The following is a 19,450-nucleotide window of genomic DNA, read 5'->3' on the forward strand; positions in this document are numbered from 1 at the left end:
CTTTACATAGAAAAAAAAAAAAAAGGAAAAAAAAAAGAAAAAAGAAAGAAAGAAAAAACTGTGTGGCATTTACCATTTTCCCTGACATTCTGGTACTTTGATACAAGGGTATATAGTGACATAGACATGGGCTAGCGAGACAGATTAATAATTATGGATCATGCTGTAGCAAGATAGATGAAATAATAATACCTTCAAATATCTTCTTACTTGCAAACAGCATGCTAGAATGACCATTCTTTTTACCAGGATGATGTGTAACAACTTCCTGTGGAAAGGACAAGAAGAATGGTGGTTCTCATGCTCCTACCCTTGTCCTTCTGCATGGACAAAGGAGCCATTCACCTCACTGTTGGTAGCATAAAAGGCAGTGCTGTCAGCTTGGGCTCTAGATGGCAGCTCTCTCTCTGCAACCACTGCCAAACAGATCAATGATAATGAACTCATTTAAAAATGAGAAGTCCACTCTGCAATCAAAAAGTCATTGATGTTCACCCACAACAGGTGTCGAAGCATGGTCAGTAAAAACTAGAAACATGTCTGATCCTTAGTAAATGGCTGCGTTCATTTGTGGGGAAGGTCCATTTTTATATAGCATGTGTTATTTCATTTTGGTGTTGTGAAAAACACTAAAAAAAGTGAAAAATGCACATATGGAACATATTTTGTTATAAAAAAATCCAAACAAAAAATCAGGAAGTACATGATCAGGCTGAAGAGACATTGGAGTAAAATTTGTCTCAATAAAATTGGCAAAACTAGCCTATTTCCACAATAAAATATAGCCTGAAACATTTACTTTGTCATTATTTATTTTTCTCATCTATCTTTATTCACCTAATATCAATACCAATCTGTGTAACTGTGTAGATATAAAGATCTCCTCTGTAATCATATTGTTGCCTCAATGCCCAAGTATATATTTTTAATTAATCAACTGCAGACATAATAATTATCTAAAGCTGAATTACTGTTTTTACTTGATATTACCTGTCCATTCTCTTCAACAAAAAATAAGAAGAACAGAAATAACATTGCTCTTCTGCTACTGATTCAGTGGAAATCTACAGGTTCATAACTTTTTAGATTTTCTTATAATTTATATGGGGCTTGACATAATTTAGTTAATTCACACATAAAGATAGGCCCTCTTCAGAAATGTCAGCTTTGGTAGCAGTGTTCACTTATGAGTAGGAAGAATGTACTTTGTCCATACAAAGAGACTAAAACACAGTTCAAACTACCTTTTTAGCAACAGCTCCCCTAAGAAATTCAATACTAATGCACCATTTCTTCCAAGACCAGAAATTACTCACCCCCTACCCCCAATAAATAAATAAATAAATAAATAAATAAATAGTAATTAAAAATATAATCTCTAAGAATATGTGTAACAGTGCCCTCTGGTGAGTATGTGCCCAAGAAATATGTTCTCACTGTACGGGCAAAGACAGTGATTTTGTGGCATGGTTGATAAGTAATTTGAACAATTTTGTGAACTGAATTATGGTATCGTATCTCAAAACCAGCACTGAAGAAATTAGGTATTTTGAGATTACAACTATTTCATGAAATTGGTTTATGCCCATGTTTTTAAATGCAAACTTGCATGAAGAAAGAGACAGTAGCCTTGACTAGATGAAGATTTATGAGTGCTATATACAGCATAGCTACTTTTATGGCTGAGAATGTAATAGATCCTAAGCAAACACTGATAAGTCCTCTTTATTCTTCTAAGAAGTAACCACCCACCAAGTGTCCTGACATTGGAAAGCCCCACAGTTTTGATAAGAATAAAGACAAGCTAACTGTAGAAAACAACTTCATTTCTTAAGTCTACGATATTCATCAAATGTTTTGTGAGCAAGAGCTGTGTCTTCCTCCATTATTGGACAGTGATCACTGCATTTTCAATCCAACTGCAAGGTATGCATATGTAAAATATATACATACATAAAATATACATTATATATGTGTGTGTGTGTGTGTGTGTATCATAGAATCATTAAGGTTGGAAAAGATCTCTAAGATCATCTTGTCCAACCACCTCCCTACCCACTAAACCATGTCCCTAAGCACATATTACCCACTAAACCATGTCCCTAAGCACTCCAACAAGCCTCTTCTTAAACACCCCCAGAGACGGTGACTCCACAACCTCCCTGGTCATCCCGTTGGAATGCCTAACCACTCTGAGAAGAAATGTCTCCTAATTTCCAGACTGAACCTCCCCTGGCACAACCTGAGGCCATTCCCTCTTGTCTTATCACTAGTTATCTGTGAGAAGAGGCCAACCCCCAGCTCCCCACCGCTTCCTTTTAGGCAGTTGTAGAGCAATAAGGTCTCCCCTGAGCCTCCTCTTCCCCAGACTTAACAACCCCAGTTCCCTCAGCTGCTCCTCATAGGACTTGTGTTCCAGGCCCTTCAGCATCTTCGTAGCCTTTCTGTGGACATGCTCCAGGGCCTTGATGTCCTTCTTGTAGTGAGGGGCCCAAAACTGAATACAGTACTCGAGGTGCAGCCTCACCAGAGCAGAGTACAGGGGAACAGTCACTTCCCTATGTATATATACACATTTAAAAAAAAAAAAAAAAAGAAAAGAAAAATTAAGATATTGGAGAGATTTTTTTTTTTACTGAACCAAGGAGTAAATTCTGCTTTCAAAAGTTTTAATCGTAAAACACAACAAAAGGTACTTCATAAATATATATATATATATATATGAAATTGCAGTGTTTGAAACCTGAAAATAACATTGTGGTCTAGTTTATTACCTCCTACTAGGGGTGAAAACAAGGGTAGATTCACTGAGTGTCATACTACTTCATTAGTACCTCCTTGTAATCACATACGCTCCGTCTCTCAAGGTACCACAGCAGTAACTTCTAAGCTCTATAACATAAACTAAACTGTTGCAGTGCTCCTGTAAGGGCAGGAAAAAATTAGGGAAGTTATCAGAACTGTTTGTTTCTATAATGTTTGTACAGCAAAAGAATGAAAAAGAGAACTTAATGAAAATATTACGCTAATAAAGTTATCTCTCTCCTTTGATGAACACTTTCCTCACTCATATTAAATATGCCTCATCAGTCTCTTGCTCTCATCATGGTGACTAATTAACTTCATGTTTTTTAAGAAAGGAACTTGGCAGTCTCACTCCTCTGTTTAACAAATAACTAGCTATCCTCAGAGAATTCAAAAGAATCACTTCCCGCCAAGTTCCTTTTGGCCAGGTACAAATATCAGCAGATGGCAGCAAGAAGTAAGGGGGGCTGGTAAAATTAGATCAGAAAATCATAAATAAATAAATAAATAAAGACATAAATAATATCTGATTTTTACATTATTTTGCAATGTTCAGTCAATTTATTATAGCTACTGTGATGGTTACATTGGACATTGTAGGTCTTGATTATATTATATGGCTCTTCAAAGTTATGCATTTGTCTCCCCTAACAATACCTCCAGAACATCCAGACATCAGCTTTCCCAAAACAGAGGCATTGGTACTTTTCAAAAAGGACAAGTTCATTCATTTTACACCAAATAAATGAGTGTGCTATGTTGCAAACAACAACTATAAAAGGTAGTTTCAAAGAGTTAAAAGTTCTCCCTCCTTTGCAGCGTGTCATCCTGAAAGAAAAACAAGTGGAGTGAGTAAACTCTGCTTTTCCACAGGTCAAAAATGAAGCCAATTTATTTTGGCAAATAAAGAAGGGAAGGGGCTGTGAAAGTCAAGTCTGCAGTAGAAATATTAACTTTGCTGATAATACTTTTAAAAGCACTAACGGTCCTAGAGCAAAGGCTACCTTTTTATTATGCCAGCAAACAGCATTCAGTCTCTTGAGGCTAGCAAGCATTACTGCAATATATGAAAAATCTGGTGATGGTTCAGACCAGTCTGGGGTCTCCTCTGAACCTCAGATGCACGGAAAGTTAGAAGTCAGCAGTCAATTTAAATTACTGACTTTTAAACTTTCCCATTATATATTTTTGTACAGTTCCATAAATAATTCTGAATTAAGGCAGCCATCAACAGCAGACTTCAGCCAACAGCAAAACAGAAGAGTGAAACTACAGTGTAAGATGTCACCATTTGCTTATGCAAGGAAGAGGAATAAGAGCTAGGGACAGACACTTTATGTTTATTGTTCCTCACTGGTGATGGAATTGATAGCTCAAAGTGTTAGGATGAGAATGTAGTTATTTTGTGCCAGATTAATAGTTTTGGTAGAGTGAAAAAATATGATCCAGGATAGTTGTAAATAATACTGCATGGGAATTTAGTAGATGCAACACAGAAAATTAAAAGCAAACATACAAAAAATCAAAAAACAAATATGAAAAAACTACACTTCTGAAAAAAAAAATTAGCAAATTGACAAAAAGTGACAAATTTGTTACAGTTATCCTATATTCAAAATTGATGTGATCTAACTGTAATGGACATTTGTTCCAGTGCTAAAAGCAAGAGCACTAAAAAAAATCAGAAATACTGTCCTGCTTGGGGTTCAGCCCAGGCTTGTTCTGCTTGTTGCAAAGCTCTGCATTCCCTAAGGCATGCTCCCTTCTGTACCACCAAAGGTGGTGCCGACTGTTTTTCTCCCTGAGCATTTGTAAGAATTAAAAGAAGCTCTACTGAAATTAAATCCTTATTAATCAAAGGCAAAATAATTCCCTCTCTTCCAGTCACATCACAGGGGGACAGTTATTTGGGAACTGGAGAACCCTGGCAGCCCTCCTGGTTCTTTTAGCTCAAAACAGTGTATCTCTGTCAGCGCTGTGGCATGATTATACCGAGCTGACTTTATTCTTCTGTTCACAAAGGGGTACTTCACATGTCTTAGATCAGTCACAGCTTGCCCCAGTGATTTGAAAGAAATAAAAAATAAATAAATAAAATAAAATAAAATAAAATATTATTCTAGATTAAAAAAAGAGAGAAAAAAAAGAGGAACACAGATTTTGTTGAGTACTACTGATTTTCCTGTGCATTCCTATATCACAAGCTGCTCAGACAGTAATGCTGCATAGTAAATAAAGTAAAAAGAAATCCACTCTGATCAGATATACTTATGATTCATTTAGCTGTGTTACCTTGACGAAAATGGGCTCTAGTTTACTTCCTTTGGGCTGTGGTATCACACCACTACAGACCCTTCAATATAAAGTTACAAGAAAAAGAGGGACAAATACGTTTTTTCTATTTTTATCAAGTTTTTATAATGTCTAGGTTTTCCATCTCAACTGTTCTTGTTCAAACTAAATCTAGTTCAGGAAAAAATCCCCACCTCATTTCCCTGAGAACCTAGTTATTTTATCTACCTCAACAACCAAGCTACTCTACCTTGTCATTTCAATTTTCACATATTTTCTCTTTGTGTATTAGTTCTATGATTCAGTGAAATCTCATCTCTTCAGCCCACTGCCATAAACTACTGTCCGGAACAAAGCCCTCTCTCAAATTCAATCTCAAACAAAATGAAAAAGAGAAAATCACAAATGAGAAAGTGGACCACGACCAATCCTACGGGTCCCATTCTCTCAAGGTCTGCAAGTTATTTTGCTTCATCAAGTAAACCTGAACTATGGTAAGGTTCTATCACCTCTCTCGTTGCCAAATGAGAATGTGTTCATAAAAACAAGACCTCCTTACAGCAACACTGGAGTGTCAATGTTAATCACTGATTTTGCTCAAATACACTTCTTGATCTTGAAAGTGATTTCCAGATGAAAGACAAAGAGCTGAAATTTTGTTTGAATAAATGGGAAAGCAGACTGTCACACATCTAGTAGAATTACTGTTGCTAAACTATGAATACTATAAATAATCATTATTTATGTAATGAAGAAATCACTTTGCACCTAGAAATCATCTGTGCTCATCTGAGTTTTCTCTGAGACATTTAACAGCCCCAGTAAGCAGTACAGCATGAAAAACCCTTGTATTTATGTTGTCTATTCTCTGTACAAAGCACTGACCGGATCTCAGTTTAAAGAATTTTTAGATAAGGAAAAATTTATTTTTGTTTCAAAATTGGGGATATTTATTGCACTTTCTTATACTGCATTTTAAAAGTTTTGTAATTTCTGTCTTCAACTTTGTGCATGTGTTTTTTTGTTGTTGTTTTTTTTTCTCTCTACATTATATGCTTTCAACTGCTTTGTACAGAGGCCCACCTGCTAAAGCCTCCCCAAGAGATCTGTAATAGCTGTATCTCATAGAACTGGATTGTGAAGCTTTTCCTTCAAAAGAAAATCAGGAAAATCACCAAATATAAAACACTTATAGTAAACATTTATAAATGATGGCATTTAGCCCCTCTATGTGAAGCTTAGCAAGTTAAAAGGATTGAGCAAAGACATTTATTAAGGTTCTCTATGGCGAGAAAACGCTTTGTCATATAATGGTGCCTCTAAGTAATTTTTGCAATCAAGAACAAGCAGTTGTCTGTATCCATAATGTGCCATGGTTGAGGTACAAGCCATACAATTGCTTCAATGGAATTACATGCATAGAAGGATATCACTGAATTAAAAAATGTTTCACACAAAGATTGTGAATTTTAATAAAAACAAAATAATTAATTTTTTCCTTCTGTTGCAATGATTTTAAACTGGTGTAACTCAACTAACTGAAGTATGGTAAGCAGAGAAACCATCAACAGCGTGCAGAATTAGTGCTAATGATTCCCATGTGCCACATCATAAGTGTAATACTAGTAATAGCATATTCTAGCTTGATGCAGATGTTCCTAGAGCCTCCATGAAAATTGAAACAGATTCACTTTGAAAAACAATACTTGGAATTCTTTATTCAGATTGAAATAGGAAGTGTTATTAATATTTTTAATAAAATATTTTATTTATTTATTTATTTATTTATTTTACTTCAGCTGATCTTTTAAAAAGCTAGGCTTCAATTGAAAATTGCTACCATTTCTCCATGACTCTTCAGGGAATTACATCATTCTTATCAGGTTTACTGCAGTATGATTCCGTAAGTGTGCATACGGTATAGAATAAGACCTTAATGAACTTGGCAACCTGCAACATTATTAAAAGTAACCCTCTACCATGCATATGTACACATAACCTTGTAATGCACTCATATTTCTCTAATGCCTTCAACTTTCCCATTGCTGGATTGGAACATACATCTCTTGTTACTGCTTTATCTGTAAAAGACTTGTTTTACATGCCTCGACATTTTCTTCTAAGCAGAGAATCCTTCTTCTATGTAGTCCTGCAAGGCTCAATTTTGAGCCCTCTGTTCATTTCTCTCCCAGGTTATCACCTTACTATCTCCTAAGCATCAGACCTGAGGGTCATCAGTCACCTATAATGCTAACCACTCCACCAGCTTCAGTGATGTTTATCTGTAGGCATCTTAACACTTGTTATCATATCTTCTTCAACATTGTCCCTGTTGTTCAAGTTCTAGGCTTCCTCTTGGCTTCCTATACCAAAGCTTTAAATGAGCCCAAACAAATCATCTCTTTTATTACCTGCCCTTTTTCTCTGCTCTTTCTGAACTGTTTGCCTATTTCATAATCTCAGCATCAAATCAGTTCTTCTCTTACATCTGCAAACTGCTTGATGATTCCTGAAACATTCTCTGTGTATAAAAATTTCCTTGGCGTGCAGATGCAGTGTGTTCTTCTTACCCACAAACCATGAGGCAACAATTTACTCAGAAACCAAGACCTTGCAATGCAAAGTTTTGCAGCCTTTGTCCCTTTTCAAAGATGCCTCCAACTAGAAGTTCTGCCCTGTTCAGTAGCTGCTAGGACTGATGTCTGAAATGTGGTCTTCCTGGCCTTAACCACTCCAGGTGCTGGAGGCAAGCCACTTCACTTCATCCCTTCCAAATGTAAGGTGGGAGGGTAGAGCCTTTGAAAATACATTCTACATGCATCTTCACCAAATTCCTCATCTTGCCACTTATCTGTTTTCAATTCAGTCACACCTTCTTCTGCCCTAGAGACAAGCTCTCCAGTCCTACAGATGTACAGACTGTAATCCGTCTTCTAACACACAGAATGGTGTTCCTGCTCCTTCCCCATGAATAAGTTACAAAAAATAAAAATAATAATAATAAAAAAAAATTCCTCCAGCATTCACCCTTTCCCTCATCAAAACATTTGCTTGGAAGAAATCTACGGCAATGGAAGCAGATCATGGTATGTCACATTTTTTTTCATGCTGCAACTACCAGCCAACTAGCTACATTTAATATGCAGCCAGCTGTTCAACTTGTGTCTTTAGCAAAAGCTGATGGGTTACTCAAAGGACAAACAAAAGAAAAAAGAAAAAATTCAAACTCCTATAACACTATTCTTATTAGTACTAACACTTATAAATAACATACATGCTTATCTTAATTCACCTAAAGCATGGCAATTCTGAAGGAACCAGACAACTACACTAAAAATAGAAGAAAAATATACGATGGTAAAATCAAGTTCATATAAATAAATGATTTTGCTTAAATAAAAATGTGCATAGTTTTATTCCTTTTTTAGAGACAAAAATCTGAAATTAACTGTTTGAACATAGGTATTAACACAGAATACATAACAAGTCTAACCTCTCAATGTTGAGCACAAAATGCAGTAAAAAGTCAACACGATGAATGAAACACAAAGAAATACTCAGAAAACTGAAAATGTGTGGGAATTTTCCTTCATGAGAGCCAACTCTGTTTTTTAATAGAGCTTACTAAGCCTTCATTTTCTATTTAAAAATAGTTTAGCAGAAGATTCATGTCATGCAAAATATATGTAAGTGTTCCAAAGTGTTTTAAGTCAAATTCCTAGAAATTAAAGAACTTGACATAAGTTGCCAAAACCTGGTCAATCACTTCTTCCAGTTTTATTTTAAATTTTGATTTTTTATTTTAAATATTATATTAAGGATCTATTTCCTAAATAAATAAACAAATCTTTGAAATATGGAGATTATTTTTTAAAATAAAATTTAGAACAGCAAACAGCTTTCTTAATATATTCAAATAAAATTCCTAAACATTGACTGCATGTCAGAAATAAATATAAATACAGTAAAAAAAAAACTATAAAAAGTAAGAATTGTTTAATAGAGGAGCTGTCAAAAGCTTTTATTTTTTTTTTCCTTCTCATAACTGTCTAGTACAGCTGCCTGTTTTGGTATTGCTGCACATTTTACTACATGAAAAAGTAGGTGTTGCTGTACTTATAAGTGTAGCAAATCTTATTTCTTCAAATATGCATTACATATGACAGTTTATATTTTTCTAACTCAAATAATGCCTAGCTTCAGTTTTTCTGTAGATCATTATCATCCCCATCTCATTTATTTCACTTGGTCTAATTCCCACAGGGTTACTACATAGAATTTCAAATGTTCACTATCATTAAAAGTAGATAACTATACATAAAAGTACGTGACCCTTTCTCCCACCATAATCTGATCAAACAACTTCCAAAACACTCACTGGAAGTTTTATCTAAAAGTCAACAATATTATTCTACATCGTACAGTGTCTTTCCTTTCAGAAGCTCAGTACATTTTCCTTTAAATGCCAACTGTGATTAAGTATTGGGCCTACCTTTAAAAAAAATCCCCATATCTATTCACATTCACCACCCACCTTCTAACAGGCAGTTGCACAGAATCCTCAGGAATGCATTCAGTATCTGTTTAGTTCCCATGTAAGTAACCCACATAGCTGACAAAAGAAGGAAGATAGCAGTGGTTTCAAACTTCCTGCAGCACGCTGGGCATCATCACTACATGTTTGAAGGGCCTCAGTTTGAGAACCACTGTCCTGTTCAATTCTAAATGCAGGTACTTATAGACTAACAGATACATTTAGTGTCATAAACGTTCCCTTTGGTTGGAAAATCTAAATGAGATACAGCGTTTAACGGTAGGTGGCTGGCTTGTTTTTCTTTTATTCTTTCTTAAATTGCAAGGCTAATGAGGCATACAAAATGATTCTAAATGGGTTTAGGAAAGAATGTAAGGGTTGTTTTAAGGGAAAGTTATTGATTTTCAACAGGAATCTAACTATGTCACATACTAATAACAGCATTATTTTTGTTGTTTCAGGGCAAAAAAAACAAGCAAGTTGCAGACTTGTATAATTCACATATTTACTCCCAACCACAGAAAATATTTATTCATCCAAATGATGTATCTAAAGCTTGAGATACACCATAAGTAATGCCCAGTGTTCCCAACTGGAAGATACCCTTGTATGTACAAAAGCTTTTCTCACAGTTCTACTATAGCTACGCTGACTGTAAGGTCAGGGTCATTTCAAACAGCCAATACTGAGTGTGACACAAAATTAGCTAGGATTTTGAATTCACTGGTATTAGGACTAGGACACCTGGATGCCTGTATGTTCTGTTCCACGACAAATACAAACTCCATATGGAAAGCGTCTTAGCTGAAATAAAAGGATTCCTGAAAGCAGCAGCCACTAGCAAGCTGCAGATTTTCTTGCAACCTGAAAAAATATATCTTGTCTCATCCAGGATTACAGGACATGTTGGATTCTTTATCTATCTAAGAGCAATGGAGAATCTTTAATCTTCTAGGATCACAAGCTACAGTTGTGGTGGGCATATATATCCTTTGTGGAGAAGTGCACCACGCTAGCCATTTTCAAGATTTCTAAACTATTACTGATGCCTGTACTCCCCACAGTTTCTACCATCAGTTGTACTTGTCTGAGGTAGAAAGCAGCTCTTAAAATGAGAAATAGAAATCTATTACTTTGATCACCTAAAATTACCAGACAAGGCAGACAAAGAAGCTGTTTTCATAGTGACCTCTCAGAGCACATTGTCTTTCTAGGTTTGATAACGTGTTTCATTCTAAACAGCAGCTTCCCTACAACTAACTGTGCTATTTTGCCCAACTAATGAAATACTTCTGTATCAGGAGTTTTTTCCTTCATAACCTTCTTCACACAGCGGAGGTTTAACAATCACCTTGAGCTGCTTTACAACACTTCTTTCTTTCCTGTTGTGGAAAGCAAGAGGCCAGCCTTATAAATTCAAAGCTGCTAGATGCAAAAGAACATCATAAAGGGTTAAAACGTTTGCTGCAATCTTTTAGATATGTTCTTCAGGCCAGTCAAAGCTGTGCTCATTTTCTACCTGCCAAGGTTTCTGCTATTCATACATATATCTTAATTTCAGAATGCTCATTTACACTTTATGATACCATAGAAACTTGGGAATGATCATTGGGAGTGTTTTTCATTTTCTACCTTCTTTGAGCCTCAAATACATATTGAGAAATAAATTACTTGACCTAGTGGATTAAAATGAGATAAAAACTCTACTATTAAGTTAAATAGCAAAATTCATGATGAAATTTTTGCTAAAAGTTGAATTCCTTTCTCAGCTAAAGCCTGTAAACAGGTTAGCATTTCCTTGTCCTTGAAATGTAAGACTATTTATTTAAAGTTTCCCATATTTTATCTGTTATTAAAAAGGTCTTTACAGACTTGCTATTAGAAAGATTGCTATAGCAGAGTTGCTTGTTCTCTTATTTTACACTGATCAACATGATGTTAAAAACGACAGATGAAGTGCTCTCAGTCAATTTTCAAGCACGCAAATACCCCCTACCATTACACATCCACCAGTACACATCCACCAGTACAGTTCACTCTTGGGGGCAAGAAAAGGCATAAATAATATTTCTGACATAACAATTTATGGTTATGGTCTGGTTGCAGTACTCTACAACTTCAGCCTCGTCTCTCCTTAGAACCAACCATTCCACTCTATGGATAAAGCAGAGGCAAGCATGCACCCGCACCTAGACAATGATGTTCCGAATCCACTACATTAATATAAGTGGCTCTGCATTGAGCAACTTAAGCTACTACCTCAGTTGGAAACAAGAATATGTATTCTGTTGCCTTTGTCATGGGGACAATGACCTTCAGGTGAGGTGGGAGATGAAGTGTATAAGCAAATTGTGCTAATGCCATAAACTACCTCAGTTATTTCAGTCAGGCCTGAAAACGTAAGTGAAATGCATCAGGAAGTATGTACAGTTTCTTCTCTGCTTTTATTTACCTGCAAACAAAGGCATTTTAATGAAGCCTGAGAAATCTGGCTGGGAAAATGGACTCCAAATCAACTCAAAGGCTCAAACCAAACCTGGGCTCATGAAGTACAGAATGCACCTCCATTTTTTAATGTAATATGTATTGTTCATTCCTGGAAGCTGAAGCTCTGCTTCATCCCATTCATGTTCTATTCTCAATGAAAAATAACAATAGCAAAGGAGATAAAGAATCTGAAAAGCACTTCTTCTTATTTATGTTCTTTTTATCTTGACTAACTTTAAACCAAAATAGCCCTAAACCACTCAACCAATAAACAAAAAACATTACCTCAATCCTGTGTTTAATTTTGTTCTTTGGGGAAATTCATTTTTGCAGATGGTGTTTCATCTTTGATACAACGATTAGGCTTTTCAAGTAAGCTTGGGTGTCAACCCCAAACTCTTAAAGGCGATACTGTGAATCCCTGTAATTTATCTAGAAGATTCTGAAATGAAACACTGAAAGATTCTCACAATAAAACTGAGTGCCTTCCTTTGATTGTTTTGCCTTTTTTTTTTTCTCACTATCACGGCTAAAGTTGTTCATGTTACAGTAATTAAATCAAAAGTTCTGCTTTAAATTTATGTCAGACCATGTTCTGGCACTTCAAAACTGAAGTGAATGAAAAAGTCACTGACGCTGAAAGAAAGAGACAGATAATAAGGGGGGGGGGGTAGTTAAAAACAATAATGTAAGACTGTTTAACACTGTTAAATATGAATGGAGACAATAGGCTCAGAAGACATTAAAGTTTCTTTAAAAATGTAAGTCCTTTTAAAATATTTTGGATTTGGACACTGGAGCTGGGAATACCACTTTGCTTCCAAAAGGCAAGAAGGGTATTAAGTAATGCTTATACATACCTATTATGTAGATAGCAACTACCATCAAAGTCAGACCTAGCAGTAAAACCTATGTTTTGTTTTCAGAGTTCTTAAGAAAAAGTCAACCTCCATTTCTGTGATGACAGAGGAAGAAATACAGATCGAAGGTTAACTGCTCAGAAATCATATGAAACCACAGATGTAGCCGGCACTGTACAAGGTCTCTATCCAAACTGCCAGCGTCACTGCATGGCTACTAAATGGTCCAGCAGAAAAGACTGTTTTTACCTTGTTTGGCAGTTGGGAGCAGAAAAGTAATAAACAGGTGAAGTATTTAGCAATAAGGTAAATGAAATCCTGTCAGTTCACAAAATCATAATTATTCCTGGAACTGTAGCAGCAGACAAAAGCCAACACATGACTATAGCTACTGAGGACAGTGGATGGGTATCAATGTGTAATCACAGTGTGGGCACCATTTCATTTTTCTGAGTCATCTCTAGACCTCTACTGAAGGAATTTCATCTGCTGATGTAACGCCAGTCTGACATTTCCTTGCAAAAGGAATAAATACTATTATCTTGAAGGGCACATCAAAAGATGCTGTCTGCAAGACACTTTGGAGCACGATTCTGAGACAAGTAATATGAACAAGAGTCATCTTTCTCATCACAGTCATCAGTTCAAAAAAAAAAAAAGGAGAAAAAAAAAAAAAAGAAATTTCTAGCTGCAAGAGTCAAAAAATGTGCCTGAGGCACATGAAGAAACATGGTGGTTTCAGTGAAGAGTCTAAGTATGTGAGAGAGCTCTGAGAGCATTAACAGGTTCCATTCTGTGCCCAGTGCTGATACTTCAAACTACAGCAATTAATGAACAAATGTCTTGTTTAACCAAGAAAAAGGGAAATTCTAAGGTATGCTTACCTTTCTGCCAGTGAGGCCTACTTCGGTAAACAAGTAGCTGGTTTCTAGTAAGCATTGCTACTATTTTATTTTTTTTCAGACAAGTACAAACCAGGCTGGTATAGCAGAGCAACGCCCTACAAGTGACCAGGGGGATTCTCGCTGCAACATTTCCATTGCCATAGATGCACTACAGCTGCAAGCTGAATCATATTTGCCATTTCACAGAGATGGAACTTAACTTTGGGTACAGTTCAGAGTATTTATTAGTACCTCTTGAATCCCCTCTCCCATCAGAACCTGTGTTTGAACAGGTACTTTCATATGTATGGACCAAAAAAATCCCCTTCCATCAGAGAATTAAATATAATTAAAAACAGAAGTCTTGGGGCAAACTTTTCCATGTTAGGAATAGATAGTGTGAACAGCAATATTAATATACATCTGTTGTGGTCGGATTCCCAGATAAGCAGGAGGCAGAGAAAATTCACACAGCATCTTTTATATAGCTAACTGTAATGTATATCCTTGTAGATTGGATACCTCTAGTGAATTACCAAAGAAGGGTGCTAGTCTCTTTCCTAGTTAGTATTAAAGAAAAAAATCCCAACCTACCACTCCATTATGGGTAGAAGATGAACATGGAGGCTTCATGCACCTTTGCCAGCCAAGCGCCATAAAGCAACAGATCAAGCTGTGAGAATTTTAAATCTTGTGGGTTGCTGTGCCATGTTATGAACTAGATCTCATACAATTCATCACCCAAGTTGCAGAAAAATAGTTCAAGAACTCAAAATAATGAATTCTGTCATTTCCAATAGAAGTGTGAAGGGAGAATTATGAATGAACCTTTTAAAACACGTATGTGGAAGGAGATTGCCCTTCTACAAAATGAAAGCAGCAGGCTTCTATTTAAATGGCCCAATCCTGAAACCAAGACCTTTCATTTTCAATTAACTTAAATTGACAATTGAAAAAGGTTTGAAAATGTTGTTGGAGCCTTTCAGTTTGATGTATCTCAGCTCTGACATTGCACACAGCATTCTGACCTGATTTTTAGGGTGTGCTGTTTTAAAATTGAAAATTTGAAATGAAAAATATTTGATTCAATCAAAGCTGTTTCAAGACACTCAAACATCTTAATCTGTTAGAAATGAATTTTCCATGTTTTCTCATCATATGTTATATAATGCATCATTCATTAAAAGACATTAAAACCTAAGAGCCATGCTTTTCTGTAATGTTAAGTTACCTTATGTTGCAGCAATATTTTTCTTGTGAAATTAAATTCTATCACAGAACATATTACCATATACAACAGGTAACTATTTACTACAGAAATAAAACCTTTTTTTTATATTCTAAAACAGTCTATGTTACCAGGCTAGAGTACCAGAACAATGCAATTACCGATGTTACATATCTCACTCAACATGGCACAATATAGTCAAATCATGCTAATTTTCAGGCTTAGCTTCAAACAGCGTGAATTGTTTCAGTCCCTTTTAAACACACAAAGGAATCACGAAAGCCTTCCAAACAGCCAAACCACTTAATTTAAATAAAAATGAAAATAAAATAAACAGAGAATATTTCAAAGCTTAAAAGATGAAGATGGAACTTTAAAGTCACTGAGAAGTGAGGTAGCGAAATTCCCACACTGAAAGAGTCTGTTTGTCAATTAATAAATGGAGTACCTTGCCCCTGCTATCCGACAGATATAAAAGTGCAGCTGCTCAACTCAGAACCACATTATAGCAATGACTCAATCTTAAATCCAGTTGAGAACTATTATTGTTGTTTTGTTATAAGATCCAATTCCCAAATAAGCAAGCATAAAATTTGATGGATTTTCCAAAATTTCTGTAGCTTGAAGGGTTACCAGAATCTTTTCAATATAGAGCATACAAGCGTAGAACGGGTTGCCGCATTGGTACCTTTGAATTTTCTCATGAAGTCTACGCTAATGATCTGGTAAAAAAGAATGAATATTGTTTAAAGTAGTGTTTTGTCTCTTGTAGCTGACAAAAAGCCAGTGGAAACTTATCTATGTGATGAAGATTTGCAAGTAACTTTGGTGATATGTTCTGGACCCCATTTCTCCACCCCAGCCCTAAAGAGCTTGAAGAGACAACAGGAACAACCTCTTGCAGTACTGAGTCCGTATGCATCTGTTATAAATTCTGCAGCATGGTTCAAAACAGAAGCCATGTGAAGCACAAGAACCAAGTTCTGTTCTTGCACTACTGCAGTTTATTAGTAAACTCAGAGGGATCAAATAGGATTTGGTTCAGAAATTCAAATGTGGCAAAGCTATACTAGGCCTTCACCTCTGGAGGAATTGGAGTAGCAAAGATGTGTTTATACTGGAATACCTTTGTTAGGGAGCAGGCCTGAAGCTGCTTTAGTGATGCGTGCAAATTAGCACTAAATATCACTTGACTGTCCAAGGAATTGGATGTTGCCAGGCCACAGGCATTCTGTTTTCCTCTCTGTATCTCATCTGTTCTTCATTGGTTGGAGGTGGGATAGAGGACAGTGTTAGCTCAATGCCAACTGAAACTTTTCCCAGTATATTTTGCATTGGTACTTACGATAGCCTTCTTGGAAATCCGACCTGGATCTCTGCATTCCCTTGGTTTTACATTAATGCCACTGAATACAACATTTTGGAATATAGATATTCCTCTGATTATATAAGTCACAGAGAAAGTGGTAAGGAATTAGTTCTGGGAAATCAGTTTTAGGCTCCAAATGCTTGATCTAATAAAATGAAAGGCAACTTCATGAAGTTCTTTTCCAACCTAAGTGATTCTGTGATTCCACGAACAAGATAGTGGCATTCTGATCTTGTCCTACACCTGACTGCATTCTTTTTCATATGTATGAAGTGACCCTCAGTCAGTCTGGTGTGCTTTGGTAAGCGAAACAGGGACAGGGAGCTGAGCACTGGGTGATGAAAACATAATTTTTAAAATTGTTTTTCCTCTCAGTGATTCACAGACCAAAGGATAATTTGCCCAGGGAAGTGGTGGCGTCACCGTCCCTGGGGGTGTTAAAGGAAAGGTTGGACCTGGTGCTTAGGGACATGGTTTAGAGGGTGACATTGGTAGCAGGGTGATGGTTGGACCAGATGATCTTGAAGGTCTCTTCCAACCTTAATGATTCTATGATTCTATGATAATGGGAAGCATGAACTGAGTTTCAACACAGCATTGTCTTCCTTTTTCCCTTATCATATGAATAGAAAAAGGAAAGAAGAATGAAATGACTGATTCAATTCATAACATTTGAAAATCACCTGCACATATATAAATATTTCATATGCCTTCTATATAAGTTGTGAGAACTGCTATTCTTAAGGAATACGGAGAATTACATAGCACTTTGTAGTTTTCTCCAGCACATAAAAGACTCGGGGACTTGGAAAACTGTGCAGCATTATCACTCTCATTCACTAAGTCAGTTTTAACAAACTCAGCAGCAATAACAAAGATGTCACTTTAAATTAGACTAGTGTCTTTGTAATATCGATGAGAAATCACAATAAATTAAAGTATGTGCTGCATTGTACAAGAAATGGCCTACAAAAAGGAAAGTCTGATATAACCATACATCACTATGGGATATTGTTTATTACTACGAATGTGAGAAGTTGTTTTAAAATAGTGTTATCATTGCAATCTACTGTTTACTTCAGAAAATGTTTGACTACATCTCCTGTTTCAGTGTACAGGAACGGATGTTCGACTGGCAGGCCGAAGTGTTAACATCTGAAAGTTTGCCTGCAGCAAAGTTAAGGTAGCCCATTACAGTTCACCTGCAGCACTGTTAAAGCACTGACACCACTGTTGTATCTGCCTGCAAAACATTTCTTGGCTTGTTTTGCCCTTTTAATGTTTTGATTTTCTTTTTTTTAATTACTTTTCCCCTTGAGGAAGTATTCCGGGATTCCTTACCAAGGCGTACTGCAATGGCCAAGAAGTTCTACTAGGAGCAGCCCCACAATAACAAATCCACCTGCTGCACAGGTGACCACGAGGGCGGGGGCGGAGGAAAAAAAAGGTGGGGGGGGGGGGGGGGAGCAAGCAGAAAATCTTCCTAAACGCGGTCCAAAAACGTAACCTGGACTGCGAAGGCGTCCCAAATGCCTGCACAGCCCCGCGCAGCGGAAGCAGCGCTCCCGACCGGCGGGGCCGGGACCGCAGGAGCGCGCAGCGGGGCCGCGCATCGCCGCGCTCCCACGGCCTCAGTCGGTGGCCGGGCAGGGCAGCACACCCCGCCCCGAGGGCCCGAGGCTGCGCCCAGCTCTTCGCGTTTCTCCGGAGCGCCTCGGGGCGCCGACAACAGAGACACGTGACCAGACGTATTTATTAAAAAAAAAAAAAAAAAAAAAAATCTTATGTATGAAACACAGAACATCCCCCCGCCCTCCCCCAAAACCGGCTGCCGGGCGGTCTTACGCCAGCCGGGCCAACTTTCCCTGCTCCGCACATTTGCCTCCTGCGGCGGGGCTGTGTCAGTGGGCGGCCGCCAGCCCCAGGGACTTACCGGCGGGGCCGCGCCGTCCCTCGGGCTCCGGCGGCGCGGTCGCAGCTCAAGGCGGCGGTGGCAGCATCCCCCGGGCCGCCTGCCTCCCCGCACCCCCCGGCTCCCCGCGGGCGTCCCGGCGCCGGGCTGTGTGACTTGTTGGGTGCCGCTGGCACCGTCTTTACCATATGCTGTAGCGGGAGGGAAGGAGGCGGAGGAGAGCGTCTGTGTGGAAAAGGGAGGGGGGGGGGGGAATTAACTTTGCTCAATGGCGACAGGGCAGCAGCCTCAGCACAGGCATCAGATCGATTTACTAAACAAACTGAAACGTGGGTGGGGATGTTAAACAGTAACCAGCAGGCTCAATGAAAACTGAAAGCTGCTGCCGACAGAGGCTGGCCCTGAGCGCACCCTTCTGCCCCGCCCGCGGCCGCGTAAGGCGCTCCCGGCCCGGCCCGGCCAGGCTTGGCGCGGCTCGGCCCGGCCCGGCTTGGCCCGCTGGGGCTCGGGCGGGCTGCACCTGGGCTCTCCTGCGCCCTCCCTGTGGGCCGGGCTCGTTCGCAGCGGTGTTGCGGCGGGGCTTTGGCTTTACCGCTCCCCCCCCCCCCCCCCCCCCGGCACCCCCTTCCCGCTGTGTGGAAACGTGAGTGGGTGCCCCCTCGTGGGGACCCCCCTCCCGCGGCACGGCAAGGGCCGGGGTCCCCTCCAAGCCCCGCGGGGCGAAGGGCCCAGCACCCTGGCCTGAGGGCTCAGCCTGCGGCCGCAATGGGCCCGGTGCTCAGGGCAGGGAAGGTGCCGGAGGCAGCGGCACCAGCCTGGGCTGCAGGCGGCCCTGGGCTGGGGACACGCAAGAACAGCCCGGCACGGCTCGGCACGGCACGGCCCGCGGCGGGGGAGCCAAGCCGCAGCCCTCGGGGCTCCACGGTGTTTGGAAGCCAGGGATTTGGGGAACAGAAGCCTCAAGGGTTCCTCCCCGTGCGACGCTCCCTTTGTTCCCCTGAAGCCGTCAGGGGGAGAAAAATTAAAATAAAGCCCCCCACACACCCTTTTAGTTAGGCGCCTGATTGTACGAAGGAACG

At 38.8% G+C, this 19,450-nt stretch overlaps 1 protein-coding gene across 1 annotated transcript in view; it reads right to left on the bottom strand.

Annotated features, from left to right (window-relative positions):
• The window catches only part of HNF4G (hepatocyte nuclear factor 4 gamma), a 68,553-nt gene extending 49,956 nt beyond the window's left edge, over window positions 1–18,597 (bottom strand). Inside the window, exon 1 of the mRNA XM_083821815.1 lies at window positions 18,393–18,597. The gene's annotated coding sequence lies outside the window, so the exon portion shown is untranslated. The remainder of the gene's footprint in view (window positions 1–18,392) is intronic.
• Between the last annotated feature and the right edge of the window lie 853 nt (window positions 18,598–19,450).

This window comes from Anser anser, assembly GCF_964211835.1.
Source record: "Anser anser genome assembly, chromosome: 2".
In the NCBI taxonomy this organism is placed as follows: domain Eukaryota; kingdom Metazoa; phylum Chordata; class Aves; order Anseriformes; family Anatidae; genus Anser; species Anser anser.